The sequence below is a fragment of the Gopherus evgoodei genome, chromosome 1 (assembly GCF_007399415.2).
Source record: "Gopherus evgoodei ecotype Sinaloan lineage chromosome 1, rGopEvg1_v1.p, whole genome shotgun sequence".
In the NCBI taxonomy this organism is placed as follows: domain Eukaryota; kingdom Metazoa; phylum Chordata; order Testudines; family Testudinidae; genus Gopherus; species Gopherus evgoodei.
Genome location: NC_044322.1, coordinates 312,633,724 through 312,650,772, shown reverse-complemented (window position 1 = coordinate 312,650,772; position 17,049 = coordinate 312,633,724). Strand labels below are relative to the sequence as shown.

At 41.0% G+C, this 17,049-nt stretch overlaps 1 protein-coding gene across 3 annotated transcripts in view; it reads left to right on the top strand.

Annotated features, from left to right (window-relative positions):
- The window catches only part of CNTN1 (contactin 1), a 441,096-nt gene that overhangs the window by 131,643 nt on the left and 292,404 nt on the right, over nucleotides 1-17,049 (top strand). For 2 of the 3 annotated variants that reach the window (XM_030548961.1, XM_030548962.1), the window contains exon 2: nucleotides 5,355-5,402. The exons of the other annotated variant lie outside the window; for it this stretch is intronic. The gene's annotated coding sequence lies outside the window, so the exon portion shown is untranslated. The remainder of the gene's footprint in view (nucleotides 1-5,354; nucleotides 5,403-17,049) is intronic. 3 annotated transcript variants of the gene reach the window in all.

The window sequence follows — 17,049 nt, the reverse complement described above, 5'->3', positions numbered from 1 at the left end:
CATCATTGTTAACTCGCTGCTCCTTAAAGCAGAAAGAGGGAGCAATGTATTATGAAGATCTGCACAAACTACTGTGACATAGCTCATTTGGCGCTACCACTGAGTGAATACAGCTATTCCCTCTTCACCTGGCCATTCAAGAAAGAGCCAAGCCCCTAGAGCCTAGGGTTGCTCATTGGGCAATTTGAATTCCCATCCAAGGGACAATTAGCTCAAGAAGGTCATATACTCCTCTGGACAGAATGCTGGAGCTTTGGGTGTGTTTGGGTAGCTGATCCCAGAGGGGCATGCACTGTTATATTTTAACATCTGTACAATCTAGTGGGAGTAATATCTCATGTGGATAGTTTATTTTGTGGGGAAGGCTTGGAATAGAGTACCAGCAGTATTTTTCCAATCTGACTCCTTTAAGGTTTCCCAATAGTGTGACTTGGTCCAGTACTTTTTTTATCTTGAAGGTACAGAGGTGCCTCCTTAGTTATAGTTGTGGTCAGTTTTCCACTTCAAGTGGTGAGTAAATCCCTTAAACAAACAGTAATTGATAGAAATCATTCTCTAAGATGGATTATTTTAAGAAGGAAGACATGTTAAATATATACATACTTTAAATCTTAGAATTCTACCAGAAAGGTAGTAAGTTGATTTAAAGTTACTTTTTAAGAATTTTATCTAAAAATGTTAATGATTTTTCATAGTATCATATGTCATGTGAAATATCATGCAAACTCTAGAAAAGCCCAGTATTTTGGGGGGGAAGGCGAGAATATTCAAGATATAATTATTTGATTGGTTTCCCGAAACAGTTCATTTTTTTGCCATGGAAGCCAGTTGGACACTGATATTTTATGGGGGAAAAATAATCTCCTGCTCAATCTACCTTCCTGATTCCAGGCTACAGCCATTGGTAACTTTCACTCTGTACCTCTTTTAATCCCTGTCCATTTTCACTTGAGTTGTCTTTTTTCCTCATTCTGTAATTTACTCGGTGGAAAGTCATAATATAAATTGTTTCTATTCCGTGGGAAAATCTGATGTAACGTCAGCCATCTTTTAAAATGATTTTTGATTCAATATTGCATCATGAACTGGCAAACTGAATGGTCTGTGAGAATTAAATCTGCATTAAGTTACTTCTGTTTTCTTTCCTGTGTAACTGATTAAAGATGTTTCTGGCAGTCCCTTACCATGACAACAGGCAAAAACAATGTTAAATTGTTCCAGATGTTGTGAAACAAACACAGGCCTATTATGAAGTTATTAAAAATTGGATCACTGTCTCTATTGATTATCCCACCTAATGCTTCATATCCAATGTGGTTATTAAAAAAAAAAAAAGGTATGTTTAGACATTTGGGCTAAAAAAAATTGTCTGGAAGCTTAATGCACCCATCTTTGGGATAGTCTCCACAAACAGTCACTCATGATAGATAAATAATCAAGGTTTACAAAAGCATGTCAGAATCTCTCTTTTGAAAGTATAGGTGGGCCCAGGGTAAAGTAAGCATGCAGACAGAAGAATTTTATCTCTGATCCTTCTAAGCCTGCTGGATAAATGGACTTTGCAGTTTCCCACGCTATATTCTCAAGAGTTCCTAATAGTAACAACAGTCTCCAATGGGTGCTCTGTTCCAGTCTATCTTCAAATGCCATTACATTATTGCCTATTTTTTCTGTAGTATTCTATCTTATCACACTTGCAAATTCATTTCTAATTTCCTGATCTACATAGTAAAAAACATGTTCCTGTTTTATTTTAGCAACTGTATAGCTGATACAAGTTTCTCCATAATGTATGGTTCACTAGATGTTAAAAATTAATACTCAGACAGATGAAATACTTATAAATGATGGACTAATATTATCCAAAATGCTGTTGAAAGGGGTAGAATGCATTGAATTTATTCCAGCATATTTCTAACCACCTGTTGCCTCTGTCACCTTCCATTGAAACGGATGCCTATTGATCTTTCATCTTTGTTTGCTTCTTGCATTCTGCAGCAGCTGTTGGCTTCATTTGAGGGGCATACATCTAAACAGCAAAACAAATAGAGTTTCATATAACAAACATATTTTGAAAAAAATATAGAAGTCTAGATGTGTTTTGAATGTTAGGATTTTCCACTAAATACATGACAGGAACTAGTTAACACACTTTTAATCAACAGAATTTCTATGAAAACTTCACATATTTTGAATAATTGTTTGTAATTATCCTGTGGGTGGCATGCCCTTGCCTCAGGGCTTACAATGTCTCTATCTTTTCATCCTCTCCAAGGAAGGGGAGAAAGGGGCTTAAGCCCTTTCCTCAACAGGGTGGGGTTGTAGGGAAGCCTGGATTCTCACTCTCCACAAGAGGCCAACCCAGGGCTCTATGAGAGGCAGTGATAACAAACTCTCTGGAGTCCTTTGAGGCTGCCTCCCTGAGCCACTTCCCCTCCAGGTCTGAAAGTCCAAGAAGAAATAGTACAAAACAACTGAATCTTCGGCTCAGCTGCTAGCTGCTTTCTTTGCATGCTAGCCCCAGCTTCATGCTGGTCTAGCTTCCTGGTTTCACTGTCTTCACCTGGGGTCTGCCACTCTCCCTCTGCCCTGGGTTTCAGGCAGGCTGTAATCCCAAATCAGCCCGTATCTCCAGTCAGCCTCCAAGGCTTCTCAGTTTTCAGCCCAAGAGAGAGAGAGCTCCCAGCTACCTCTCACCGGAATCCTTTCCCTGGCTGCTCCTCCAGAGCCTGGGATAGCTGCCACTTGCATTAAGGACTCTGGCTATACCTTATTCAGAGTTTACCAAGATAGGTCTCTCTGCCTTTATTGTCCCTGTCTTGTCTCGTTTCTCCATCCCTCCCCTCTGAGCTGTCCGGTTTCCTTTTCAGTTCCTCCTTCTGCTGGAGCAAGCTCTGAAGGGGCGGTGGGGCAGAGTAATCTGCGCTCAGATCTGCTTCTTAACCCCTGCTATTCCAGTGTGGTTTATATACCTCATCACAAGGACCTTGAGGCTAACTTTTCTGTATCTCATCATGTCTTCTCAATCCAGATTATAAACTGTGATGCAAATGTGTACCTTTTCTTTATGAAAGGGCTAGGGGAAGGAGGAATGGTGGTACTTTTTTGTCTAGGTGAGTTAGTGGAGAAGCACCTGTCTTAGATAGAAGGTGAATGTCCAGATGCCTAGAGGGAGGCAGCAGCACAAATACTCAGAGGTGGAAACAGGCATCTAGGAACTTTTTATTGTAAAACCTAGACGTGGAGTGAGTTCAGGTGCCTACCAGGATGCTGAGCAATGGTTTTGTGGATCACAATGGTGCCTAAAAGTGAGGCTTAGGTGCCTTAATCTGAGAGTTGGGTATTTGAGAATCTTTGTGGGTCTGGTCCTAAAACTAATGTCCGTGCAAATGACAAGTTGTTATGAGTTGTACAAACTCCACACTGACCAGGAAAGCTGCTGTGGGCTGAATCAGCCTCACCCTGCTACACCTGCTGTCAGGCTTGGAGGGAGGGATTAAAAGTGGGAGAGCACAGCTCTGTTGGGATCTGAGTGTGAAGGAGCGCAGACCCCATTCTGTGAGAGAGGCCTGGCTGGGGCCAGGAACAGCTTGAGAGGCTGCTCCCTGCTTGCTAGAGCCCCCTGGCGGGAAGATGGGACTATTGTTTGACTTGTCATCAGTGAATGTCTAGCTGGTGCAAAGTGAGTCTCCTGCAGTTGGTACCCTGCCTGAAGAGGATGACAGCTAAATAAGACCTTTTATATCCTTACACTCAATTTAGGACACAGCAGTGGTTTGTCCTGTGCCCAGAAGACCTCAAGAGTTGATGCACTGCCTTTTGACCATCTTGCTCTTTCTCCACATCATCCACACAGGTCTAGGTGGTTTACTGACAATCTGTGACAGATATGTTGTGAGGGGAGGAGGCAGGTATGCCTTTGATGGAGAACTAGCACAGCATTTGCTGAGCTGTAGTCTTGAGTGTCTAAGTACTCCTATTCTATGGCCTACACTCCTCATACTTCTTCTGTCACTTTGTCACTACCAAAACTCTCACCTTTCTTTCTCTACTTCCCCTAAGGTGACCAGATAGAAAGTGTGAAAAATTGGGATGGGGTGGAGGGTAATGGGCACCAATATAAGAAAAAGCCCTGAATATTAGGACAGTCCTTATAATATTAGGACATCTGGTCACCCTAACTTCCCCTTCCTCCCCTTATTCTTCCACTCTTCCCCTTATCTGCACTGCCTTCAACATAATTTTCTCTCTTACTTTCACTGCAGCTCCAGTGTTATTTCTACAGTATGATTTCTAAAAATCTTTATCTTTTAAATAATCACCCATCTAACTCGCTGTGTTTTGGAACTTAGGACAATACTTACCCTATTGCTCATTAAAAAGCCTTCCTACAGTAATAGAAACTGAAGCACAATAATGAGGATAGGAGACGTAGGTGGGGGCAGGGGTTGGAAAGCTAAAAGTTGTGTGGCTGAGTCCTAAAATGGCAAGAGTATGGTCCACTTAGCATTAAAGGTGAGATTATATCTTAAAAGCCTTAGGAAATTGCCTATAGGCAGAATGTGGATGCTTGGTTATTAATCCGTATCTTCCATAGAAATATCCCAATCTACCATTGGATCCGTGGGTCCACATCAGAAACTTGTTTCTTTCCAGATGTTTGATTTTGACCTGTGTAGTCCTAAAATGTGCTAGAGGATGCAGTTAAAGGCAGATGGGTGATACTTGCAGCTGTAAATCAGAGCAGGTTTGGGAGTAAGATATCAGAGAGGACCTTTTGGTCCATCAAGAAGGATTCTGAGTGGTTAGGAAAAAAAAATCTAGCATGTGAAAGTAAGACTGAAATAAGAAGAGAAATCACAGGAAATATAATCTGTGGAGGAATAATTAGTTGTGGGGCAGGGAAGGTTGGAGCTCGGTGAGGGTGATGCAGAGCGTGTGTTCAAGCAGTGAGCTTGGCATAGTTTTATGTGAGAGACAGTTGAGGAACAAAGTTTTTGAAATAAGATATTAATGATCTTTTAGGTCATTTGTATTGATTTTAGAACTATATAATAGCTTGTTTTTAAGTAATCAGGGAAACCAAAACCACTCATGCTAATCTTGCATTTATAGTTAATAAAGATGGGATTTTATGAATATGTTTTCAATTGTTTCTCACAGAGTGACTAACTGGAAACTCATGGGAAGCGTTTAATGCCAGGTTGTTTCTTGGAAACACTGCACATGAGTGAGTGTTGCAAAGTCTGTTATACAAATATAAACAATAAGCTGTAACAGTCTGGCATTAGAAAATTATTTTTAAAAACAGTCCTCCAACAACTGGATTGAATTCTGTCTGTATTCACTTGTAGGTAATGATTCTGGATCTGTACTGAAACAGTTTACTACATATAGTAAATGTAAGTAACTTTTCTTTCTAAATTCTCTCATTATTGTTCAATAGTAAAAATAATTATTCATTGGTATATTTAAATAATCGAGTAAAATGATATGAACACTTGTGGAGTTAAAATATTTTTACACTGCATTGAGCTTATATTTAAAAAGATGGGTAATATGATATCCTTAAATTCTGCTGTTGTAAGTATCTGACACACACAGGCGGGTCTTGCTGTTTTTCACATCCCTAACGCTGCTTTTGTTTTTAAACCTTATCTAATTTAAAACTCTCAAGTTTTAAATTTACTTACTAAATTTAGTTTTTTAGTTTGAGGTAATAATTTGATTTACAGCCTTCACTTCCTGTTTGAAGGCAGTGGCAATGGGCACTATTGAGATGATGTCTGAGAAGCCATTGAAGCAAGCAGATAGAATGCCACTCTCTTGTGTGCTATGTACATAATGTTCCCACTCTTACTCCCATAGGGCCTGATCTAAGGCTCACTGAGTGATTGGAAATTGACCATTGACACTAATGCTCTTTGATTTGGGGTTGTAAGGAGTGAGTTATGGAAGGGAGGCACACAGAGTATATTCCTGTCCTAGGTGACTTCTGTTGGTGAGGAAATGGATTGAAAACCTGGAATGAGGGCATAAGGTAGTGCAGCAACAGACAGCTTCTGAAGAACATTTGATGTGCCTTCCCCGTTTAACATGGGGAAATATAATATATGTGAGAGCCTGACTAAAGTAAAGCTCAGAAATAAGACAATTCTATACAGATTTTGGAAATGTTTATCAATATATTATTTAAAAAGCATGAAGTAGCACTTCTTGTTATATGTTAGTAAAGAACCAGAAGAAGCCCAGTGTCTGTGTCTGAAATGGACTCATGACTATTCAGCTATCTCTTGCCTAAATGTTATGTATTTTAAATAGCTTTACACTTTTTAAAAAACTTTTGTATTTTTCACTTTATAAATCATTAACGTTTTCTGCCAGAGGGATAGCAAAAAGTATTTCCATATAAATAAACTGATAGCCCTTAGCCCCTAGAATGCTGTGAGTTATTCCTGAGCCAAAACTAATACCCTTTAAAATCATTAAATTCCATATAATCGCTCAAGTTTTGCTAAAATGTATTAATAATAGACTTAGTTGCCTCAATTGGAGCCTATATTTAGGTTCTAGCCCTGCCAGGATTTACTTATGTGCTTAACTTTATGCATTGTGAGTGGTTCTATTAAAGTAAATTGGACTACGCTCAATATGCCAAGTTAAGCATGTATAAATCTTTAAGGCACCAGCCCTGCAGACCGTAAGCTTTTTGCAAGAGGGGACAAGGTTTTTTTGTTATGTTCATATACTAGCACAATGGGGTCCTGTTCTTTGAATTGGGCCCCTAGGTACTACCACAATACAAATAAATAATAATTCCGCCTAATTTTTACTTTCTCTGTAAAATACCTTCTTAAATTCTCCTTATACATGTTGTCTCTTAACTTAAACATACCATATATAATTTAGTTCTGGTTTGTCCAATTACTTTAAATAGATCAAGCTGAATTTCATAATAACCCTTAGCTAATTTAAGTATTTCTGTACTGGATGGAGTCTTGAAAGAAAACAGTTAACTCAGTCAACAGTTAATTTTATCAATCCTCCCCTCAAGTTTGAACCCTACTACTCAACCTTTTATAGAGCCCCACTATTCTGTATTTTCAAATGTCATGACATTTTTTCCCTCTACTATATTAACTAATTCAGTGCCATAGAAACTAGATATGGCATGGGTACTGTTTCTGTTCGATTGAATCTTCTATCTTTAGAGAGATTGGATTTTTCATATTCCCACCTGTGAGCACTGATTTGTCACTTGGTCTCTGGAGAGACCTGACTCTCTCCTTTGAATGCTATGCTTTTTTATGTCTTGGAAAGTTGATTTCTTTGGTAACAAGGACAGAAGGGCAGTTTGTTATTACAGTATTACTTATTCTTTGGCATGAGCCAGGTTTACTGAAGTCAATGGCAGCCTTTCCATTGTCTCCATGGGATTTTGATTGGGCTCCTATGGATCCTGGTAGGTACTGAGGCCCTATTGTGCTTCGTGTTTTACAAAAGTAAATGATCTTTGTTATTTTTAATGTTAAAATTTAAGGGTTAGGGTCTCATCTTGATACATGAGTATATCTATATATAACTTCCATAGCTCTTTATCGGTGAGATCCTGCCAGCGTTCAGTAAACTGGTCTTGTGTGGTGATGAGAGAGGACAGAGTTCACCTCAAACCTGGGGCAGTGCACGGGACTACAAGCAGACTTTCTGCATTTCTATAATTGTAAGGGGTACGAAAGGGCAGGCGTATTCATTCCTGGCTTCTGGATCCATATAGGCATCTCATGCATATCAGTCCCTGTCAGACACCCCTGAGAAGATACTGGTCCCCCATGAGACATTTGCTTCTCCCATACAATCTGGTTTCTCTTTGATGAATCCCATGTTGCTGTGATATTGCACTCCATATGCTTTATAAAAATATGTTTATAAGTGAATATGATGTAACTGGAATATGCTTTATGCAAAAGGTCTCTTGTAAGGTGTCATAACAAAGCTTATATTCTACAGAGTGTGTTTATCCTATTTGTATGCATGTATCATTCTTGTATCTAAAACTAGAAATATGAAGTATTACTCTGAAGTCCTATTGTAATTATGTAAAGTGTGGGCCCCTAATGGTGGCTTGGAATCTTGATGGCTGCCATTAACTAGGACAATTGATTGTAAATGGCTGTTTACTTGAAAAACTTCCTGGGTACATGCTGGCCAGCCTTGGAAGAATGGAGACTAGGGGCCTCACAGGACATGTGACCATGTCACATGATAGTGGAATCCATCTTAAACCTGGTGCTTTTCCATTTAGAAGGAGGGGTGGGAACCCAGAGAAAGAGAGAGGATTCCTGCCTTGTGCCAAGGCTATAAAAAGGGGTGGAACAGAACAAAAGGATCCCAGACATATGGAATCCTCTGCTTTTCACCTAAGATGCCTGCTGGAACTAACAAGGGCTGTACCAGGGGAAAGGATTGGGCCCAGACTAGAAAGGAGTCTAGTCTGTGAAAGAAGCTTATTGGAACATCTCTGAGGGTGAGATTTATTTGTACTCAGTTACTTAATGTGTTAGGCTTAGATTTGTGTGTTTTTGTTTTATTTTGCTTGGTAATTTACTTTGTTGTGTCTGTTATTACTTCAAACCACTTAAATCCTACTTTTTATACTTAATAAAATCGCTTTTATTTATTAATTAACCCAGAGTAAGTGATTAATACCTGGGGGAGCAAACAGCTATGCATATTGCATATCTCTCTATCAGTGTTATAGAGGGTAGACAGTTTATGAGTTTACCTTGTATAAGCTTTATGCAGAGTAAAATGGATTTATTTGGGATTTGGATCCCATTGGGAACTGGGTGTCTGGGTGCTGGAGATAAGTGACCTGCTGAGCAGTTTTTGTTTAAAGTCTGCAGCTTTGGGGGCATGGACCTGACCTGAGCCTGTGTTTGCAGCTGACAGTGTCTGGCTCAACAAGGCAGGCTTCTGGAGTCCCAGGCTGGCAGGGAAAATGGCAAATTCAACACATCCCAAGGAGGTCTCTGACAAAACCTGTCACAATTGCATCATAGGATAATGTGTAAAAAGCAGAGGTAGCAAACGTGTGTCGTCTCCCACACATTTCTTCATCCCCTTTAAAATCACTAGCTACCTTATTTTTTTATGCAGATTCTCCATCCCCATTCAGCCTCTCATTCCTTCTTCATACGGAAACTCAACCACTTGCCTCTCTAGTGTGGATATACCACCACCTTTTAATGCTGATACTGGGTGGAAATAGAGGTTACTAGTTCTAGAGGGTAGACATTTTGCGCATCCTGGGGGAGCGTGTATGTGTATGTAGTGAGGAAACAGGAGCCTGAATGTGTGGGAGTGATGGTGGTACTCCTGGTCCCAAAGGCAAGGGTGTGGTGGCAGTGGCAGATTAACGCATGAGCCCATGGGGCCTGTGCTCTGGGGCCCAGGCAGGAGCACCGGAACCTGTGTATAAGTGAGGAACTGTGGTCCATCCCTGCTCCTTCTCTTCTACTGAGGCCTGCCCCCTGCTACTCCCCTTCCCCCTGGGGCCCTAGCCAGGCCAGAAGCTGGAGCTGGGCCATGGTAAGAGCCACCCAGGGAGCCCAGGCCACTGTGGTGAGCACTGGATCCTGTATCTGCCCTCGGTGGAGTGCTGAGGGACTAACAACAGCCTGTGTCCCTGTGCCTTGGGTTGCTCCAACCATGGCAGATGGAGAGTCCAGGACTCCCCACAGTGGCTCAGGCTCCCTGGGTGACTTACCATGGCCTGACTCCAGTTTCTGGCCTGGCCAGGGGACAGCGCCTTGTGAGGAGAGGAGAAGCAGGGGATGGGGCCCCATGGTGAGGGGGGTTGTGGGGGGCCCAAAAGTTCTTTGTGGCCAGAGCCCCAATAAATCTTAATCTGATTCTGTGTGGTGGCTATAGTGGGATGTAGGGAAATGGTGATATACATCTCTCCAGGGTGGCCAATTGTTTCATTGTGTATGCTTAGGGGTCCCTCAATCTGCTTGTTCACTGTGGGAAGATAGTTGCCTTTGGAAAAGTAGAGGAGGCCAGTTTGGTGAAAGACCTGTAGTTTTACCTGGATGGCAATTTTTTTGATGTTTCTAGACAGGCAAAAATTCATAACATGCACAGTACCAGAAAGGCCAGTATTCCAGCGTTCCAAGCACTATGGTTCTGTCCCACATCCTGAGTGTTGGATTATGACAAACCCAGATTTACCAATTCTCATAGTATTATTGCGTGTCTCATGGTTTTATTCGTTGTTTGTATTTCAAAGCTGCTCATGATCTCAGGAGCAGCTGGGGTTTTTTGATGATTTTTTTTGCCTTCATTAAAAATGGCCGTCATCTCCCAATGTTGCTCGCAGGCTGCTGTCAGTAATGATTAGGGCTCAGATTTTGTCATGGATATTTTTAGTAAAAATCAGGGACGGGTCACAGGCAATAAACAAAAATTCACAGAAGCCCATGACCTGTCCTTGATTTTTACTAAAAATATCCCTGTCAAAATGTTGTTGAAGAGTTTGTGCCAGCCAGTACAGAGAGAGCTATCCTGTTTTATTCCTCTCAAGAGAGATGAATTACTCACTGCCTTGGCTCCTGCTGTAGTACAATCTTATCCGTGAGTTAGAAAATGAAGAGGTCTACTCTGTTTGACTGAATTGCTGTTGAGAACAAAATAATTTCTAATATAACTGGGCACAAGCTAGACATAGCACCCACAGCAGCTGAACTGCTGCATGGTCCCCCTACCCACCACCTGCCACGGCTGGGCTGCTGTAGGGTCCTTCTGCCCTCCCCGACCACCTGCCGTGCCTGGGATGTTGTGGGGGGTCCCCTCCTGCCGTGACTGAGCTGGTGAGGGGTGGGGCTACGGCTGCCTGCTGCGGGGGAGCCCAGCTGTGCGCAGTGAGAGGAAGCTCTGGGGATCCCCCAGGGAGCTCTGGGGTTCCTCTGCTTCCCAGTGGCTAGCAGGGGAACCCCATGACCTCTGTGACATAATCGTAGCCCTAGTAAGGATGAATACTCCTTGTGTTTTTTATTGTGGAAATCTGTCATTAGATATTAGATGTGGAGGAGAAACTGAGAGAGACAGAGACTATGAGGCAACAGAATGTGGGAATAGAGGAAGAAGAAGACAGTGAGGCATGGGCAAGAGGGAAGGAGACTGAGGAGGGAGAATGGAGGAGACTGTAGAGGACCATGGAGGCCGACTGAGCTGCAGGAGACTCTGGGGAATAGGGAGGGAGGATGTGAGGGGGACAGGAGGCTGGGAGAGTAGAGAGCAGTTAGGGCGCTGTGAGGATAGGAGCTGGAAGTAGGGGGTGGCAGGAGAATGTGAGGGGGAAGCTGAAAGTAAAGAATGGCAGCTTTCCTGCTTTAGGGGTTAGGAGAGAAATGAAATTCCCTCTGCTGGCAGCCAGGATGGAGGGAGCTACACTTTTAGGTCTGCATTGAAGGTTGGACTTTCATCTTGAAATGACCACACACACAGATCTGTAGGATGAGGGGGCTTCACCCCTTCCCCTAAAGATTTACAAAGTCAAGAAGCAGTCCAGGAAAAAAAAACCCATCAAGATTTATTATTGTTTAGATCCCATTTGGTTTTGGATAATCTGACACACATTTTGAACTTGTAGAATGAATAATACTACACATCTGAATAGGAAACCATATTTACTAATCTGTTTGTGGCAAAATTCTGGAGCTTTAAACTTCAACATTTCTTGTGGTGCGAAAAAAAGTGTATCATTTTTCCTCCCAGGAATTCAGTGTTATTTCAATGAACTTCACCAGGCAACACAGTGCAGGTGCCATTTAAGACTCCTGGTTTTAAACACTACAGTATCAGCAATATGACTTATGTCCAGCATGTGCGGTTGTATCAGGTTTAATCTAATGAAAGAGAAATACTTTAAATGTTGTTGGGGGAAAAGAACTTAATCAGGATCTGCTGGTTCTCAGCACCTCTGAATATGTTGAAACTGGTAAAAACAGTTCAGATCAACATTCAGCTGGAAAGCCTTTAGCAGGATATATTCTATTATCTATTCTATATTATGGTAACTTATGCAATTGGCCACTATGTAGGCACTATTATTTTGTATTATTAAAATACTTTAAGAGTTGTGCCCTTGGTGAAAGCATAAACAAAGTACAAAGGCCAGTCTGTTTTCTAAATAGTAGATTGTTGTTGAAGAGTTTGTGCCAGCCAGTACAGAGAGAGCAATCCTGTTTTATTCCTCTCAAGAGAGATGAATTACTCACTGCCTTGGCTCCTGCTGTAGTACAATCTTATCCGTGAGTTAGAAAATGAAGAGGTCTACTCTGTTTGACTGAATTGCTGTTGAGAACAAAATAATTTCTAATATAACTGGGCACAAGCTAGACATAAAAATATGGAATTGTTTGTTCTAGACAGGATCATTACCTGTGCAGTGTCTTGGACATATGCACGCAAGCCATCTCAACAGTTTGGGGGCTTGTGGGTTTTTTTTTAAAAGAAAAGTCACAGTAGGTTTTTTGGGAGAACGAATTTGTTCACTCATCATCAGCACATTACAAGTGGCTATGTCACCCATTTATATATTTTGATGTTCCAGGTAATGTTCTGTACTATTCTTTTGTCTGGAAAACTTGCACATTAACTCACAATAATATTGATTTTCTCTCTGCAGCAGAGAGCTGTAGAGTTAAGATAACTTGGAATAAGGGAGATCACTTAGCAGTTTAGGTGTATTTGCATCTTTACTGCAAGTCATCTTCATTTTGTTGTGGCACTCTGACCTCTTTCTAGACATGAAATAGTTTTCATTGTGTACTATGTCTTGCAAACAATTTCAGTTTTTTTACTTTGCATTATATAGTGAAATAAATTTAACTGTGGTATCTGTTAAGTGTTGTGCTGTTACAATGCAGGCCTTAGCCCTTGGGGTTAACGTGAGACTGACATACTAATAAACGGCTCATCTTGATGCCACAGATCAATGACAAAACTCCCTGTGACATAGGTAGGAACAATATGGGGCTGTATGATCAGCTATGAGAAGGCACTGAACAGCACTGCTAGGAAACCAGAGATGAATGCTGAAGGATATGCATGCAAGATACCAGATTGCCTAGCCTGTAAGTGGATTGTATGTAAAAAGGTTGCTTGTCCATCAGGTATGCAGTCTGATAAAATTTTGGGGAAAGAAAGAAATTAAGATAAAGGACATTAAATCTGTGTAGTTTGGGAAATTGATAGTTTCAAAGAATATTTCTTAATCAGCTTTACTTCCAAAGAGAAGGTACACTTGTGTACTGTCACTCATCATTAACTGTGTAAGAAAATAGATGGATCCACTTAGGAGGTAGATAAGATTAAAGGAACATAAAATGGTTATAGGGGCTCAAACCCATGGTGCATCTAGCCCAATATCTTGTCTTCTGACAGTGGCCAGTGCCAGAGGCTTAGGGGGAAACACAAAATATGGGGTTGCATCCCTGACCATCTTGACTAATAGTCAAGTTCATGGAGAGTAGTCCATCAATATCTAATACTTTTTTGAACCTAGTTATACTTTTGGCCTTCACAATAACTCTGGCAATGAGTTCCACAGTCTGATTGTGCATTCTGTGAAGAAGTACTTCCTTGTGTTTTCATTTTAAACCTGCTGTGTATTAATTTTATCAGGTGACCCCAAGTTCTTACGTTTTATGAAAGGGTAAATAACAATTCCCTATATGCTTTCTCCAGAGCTTTCATGATTTTATAGTCCTCTGCCATATCCCCTTAGTCATCTCTTTTCTAAGATAAACAGTCCAGACTTTTTTAATCTCTCTTCATATGGAAGCTGTTCCATACCCCTAATTCTTGTAGCCCTTTTTTGTACCTTTCCCAATTCTAATGTATCTATTTTAGATGGGGCAATCAAAACTGCACACAGTATCCAAGGTGTGCATGTGCAATGGATTTATATAGTGGCATTATGATATTTTCCATCTTATTATCTGTCCTTTTCCTAATTGATCCTAACGTTGTTAGATTTTTTGACTGCTGCTCCATGTTGAGTGGATTTTTTCAGTGAACTATCCATGATGACACCTAGATCTGTTTCTTGAGCAGTCATAATTAATTTAGATCCCATCATTTTGTAGGTATAGTTGAAATTACGTTTTCCATTGTGCATTACTTTGCATTTATCAACACTGAATTTCATCTGCCATTTTGTTGCCCAGTCACCCAAGTTTAGTGAGATCCCTTTGTAACTCTTCGCAATCAGCTTTGGACTTATCTATCTTGAGTAATTTTGTATTGTCTGCCAATTTGCCACCTCACTGGAAGATTTATGAACATGTTGAAGGCACAGATCTCTGTAGATCTCTTTGGGGGATCCCCTCCATTTACCACTTTCCATTGTGAAAACTGACCACTTATTCCTGTCCTTTATTTCCTATCTTTTAATCAGTTGCTGATCCATAAGAGCATCTTCCAACTTATCTGATGACTGTTTATTGTGCTAAAGAGCCTTTGGTGTGGAACCTCCTGAAAGGTTTTCTGAAGGCCCAAGTACAGTATGTCCAGTGGATCACCCTTGTCCACTTGCTCTCCCGTCTTTCACAAGTGGCGAGAAGCTTGTCATATTTCCATAGTATTATAATTCTTCATCTTTCAGTGTTCTGAACTGCACATTCAGAGCCAATCTAAAGAAACTTATTCAAATATTTTTATGGGGCTGTTAAATCTGGGATAATTTCACAGGGACAATGATGTCTGTCCTGTCAAGGTAGACAGAAGGAAGTGATGGGAGTGACTTCTGTGTAAAAACCATGTAGTAGCCTTACAGATGAGCTCATGGGTAATTAAACTGATGGGTGACTAAGTGAACAAAAGGGTTTGAGACATTTGTTCCAGTCATAACAACTAGCACAGGGGATGGGAGCCTTCACCCTTACCACAGATAAGGGGGATCTTCCCCCTATCTTGGTACAAGAACATATTTTAAATATTGTAAACTATGATGAACATAAAGAATGATGAGTACTTGTGGCACCTTAGAGACTAACAAATTTATTTGAGCATAAGCTTTTGTGGGCTAAAACCCACTTCATCAGATGCATGGAGTGGAAAATACAGAAGAAAGATCTATATACACAGAAGACATGAAAAAATGAGTGTTACCGTACTAACTATAACAAGAGTAATCAGTTAAGGTGGGCTGTTATCACCAGGAGAAAAAAACTTTTGTAGTGATAATCAGGATAGCCCATTTCCAACAGTTGACAAGAAGGTCTGAGTAACAGTAGGGGAAAGAAAACATGTAGCCTGTTCCCAGTGCAGGGCTCTTCAAGGTAGACGCAGAGGTCAGATGAGTGATGTTTAAGGGTTTCTATTTGATCTGACACAGGCTCACCAGGAACAAGAGTTTTGACTTCCTGACAGGAATTGCCTCTCAACTCAAATATTGTCATGAGATGTTTGTACATCTTAGTTTTCAAATTATATAAAACAATTAACAAATGCTAATATTAACAATAATAACAAAAAGGGAGAATGAATGCAAACAAGAATAGTGAAAGAATAGGTTAAAATATTTAGATATATTTGATGTATTCAAGTTAGCAGGGTTTGACTAAATGTACCCTAAGGCCTAAGGTGTATAAAGAACTAGCTAACAAAGTCTTGGTTCCATTAGCAATTATCTTCAAGAACCCATGGAGAATGGGTGATGTACCAGAGGACTGGAGAAGGGCAAAGATAGGTATTTGTCTTTAAAAAGAGGAACAAAAAAGACTCAGGGAATTCTGGACCAGTCTGTCTAGCTTTGATACCTGGAAAGATACTGGAACAAATTATTAAATAATCATTTTCTAAACACCTAGAGGATAATATGGTGATAAGTGATAGACAACATGGATTTGTGAAGAACTAATCATACTGAACTCATTCTGGCCTAATCACAGACATTCTCATAAGTAAACTAGGGAAATCTGATATGGATGAAATTACGATAAAATGGGTGCATACTGGTTGAAAGACTGTATTCAGAGTAGTTATCTATGGTTTGCTTTCAAACTGTGAGGACACATCTAATTGTTACCCGAGGTTCTTTCAACCCAAAGCTCTTGGTAACTTTTACTCTGTGCAAGGTGGTGTTAGGAAATAAATCAGGGGAGACACATTCCTCCGACTGATAGATGTCACAAACAGGACAACACAAATTCACTTAAAGCTAAACTTTACTTAGCCCTGGTCTACACTACGAGTTTAGGTCGAATTTAGCAGCATTACATCGATTTAACCCTGCATCCGTTTTTTCGCCTTAAAGGGTTCTTAAAATCAATTTCTGTACTCCTCCCCTGATGAGGAGTTTAGTGCTGAAATGGACCTTGCCGGGTCGAATTTGGGGTTGTGTGGGATACTGTGGTTGCAAGTCGACGGTATTGGCCTATCCCAGAGTGCTCCATTGTGACCGCTCTGGACAGTGCTCTCAGCTCAGATGCACTGGCCAGGTAGACAGGAAAAGGCCTGCAAATTTTGAATCTCATTTCCTGTTTGGCTGGTGTGGCAATCTGCAGGTGACTACAGTTCTCATCAGCAAAGATGACCATAATGGAGTCCCAGAATTGCAAAAGAGCCCTAGCATGGACAGAATGGGAGGTTCGGGATCTGACTGCTGTATGGGAAGTCAAATCTGTGCTATCAGAAATTCGTTCCAAAAGACGAAATGCCCAGACATTTGAAAAAATCTCCAAGGACATGAAGGACAGATGCCATAACAGTGACCCACAGCAGTGCCGCGGGAAACTTAAGGAGCTGAGGCAAGCCTACCAAAAAATCAGAGAGGCAAACAGCCACTCTGAGTCAGAGCCCCAGACATGCCACTTCTATGATGATCTGCATGCCATTCTAGGAGGTGCCCCTACAACTACCCCACCCCTCTGCTTTGACTCCATCAATGGAGTAGCACACAACAGGGATGCGGGTTTTGGGGATGAGGAAGATAGCTCACAGCAAGCAAGCGAAGAAACCGTTTTCCCTGACAGCCAGGAAATG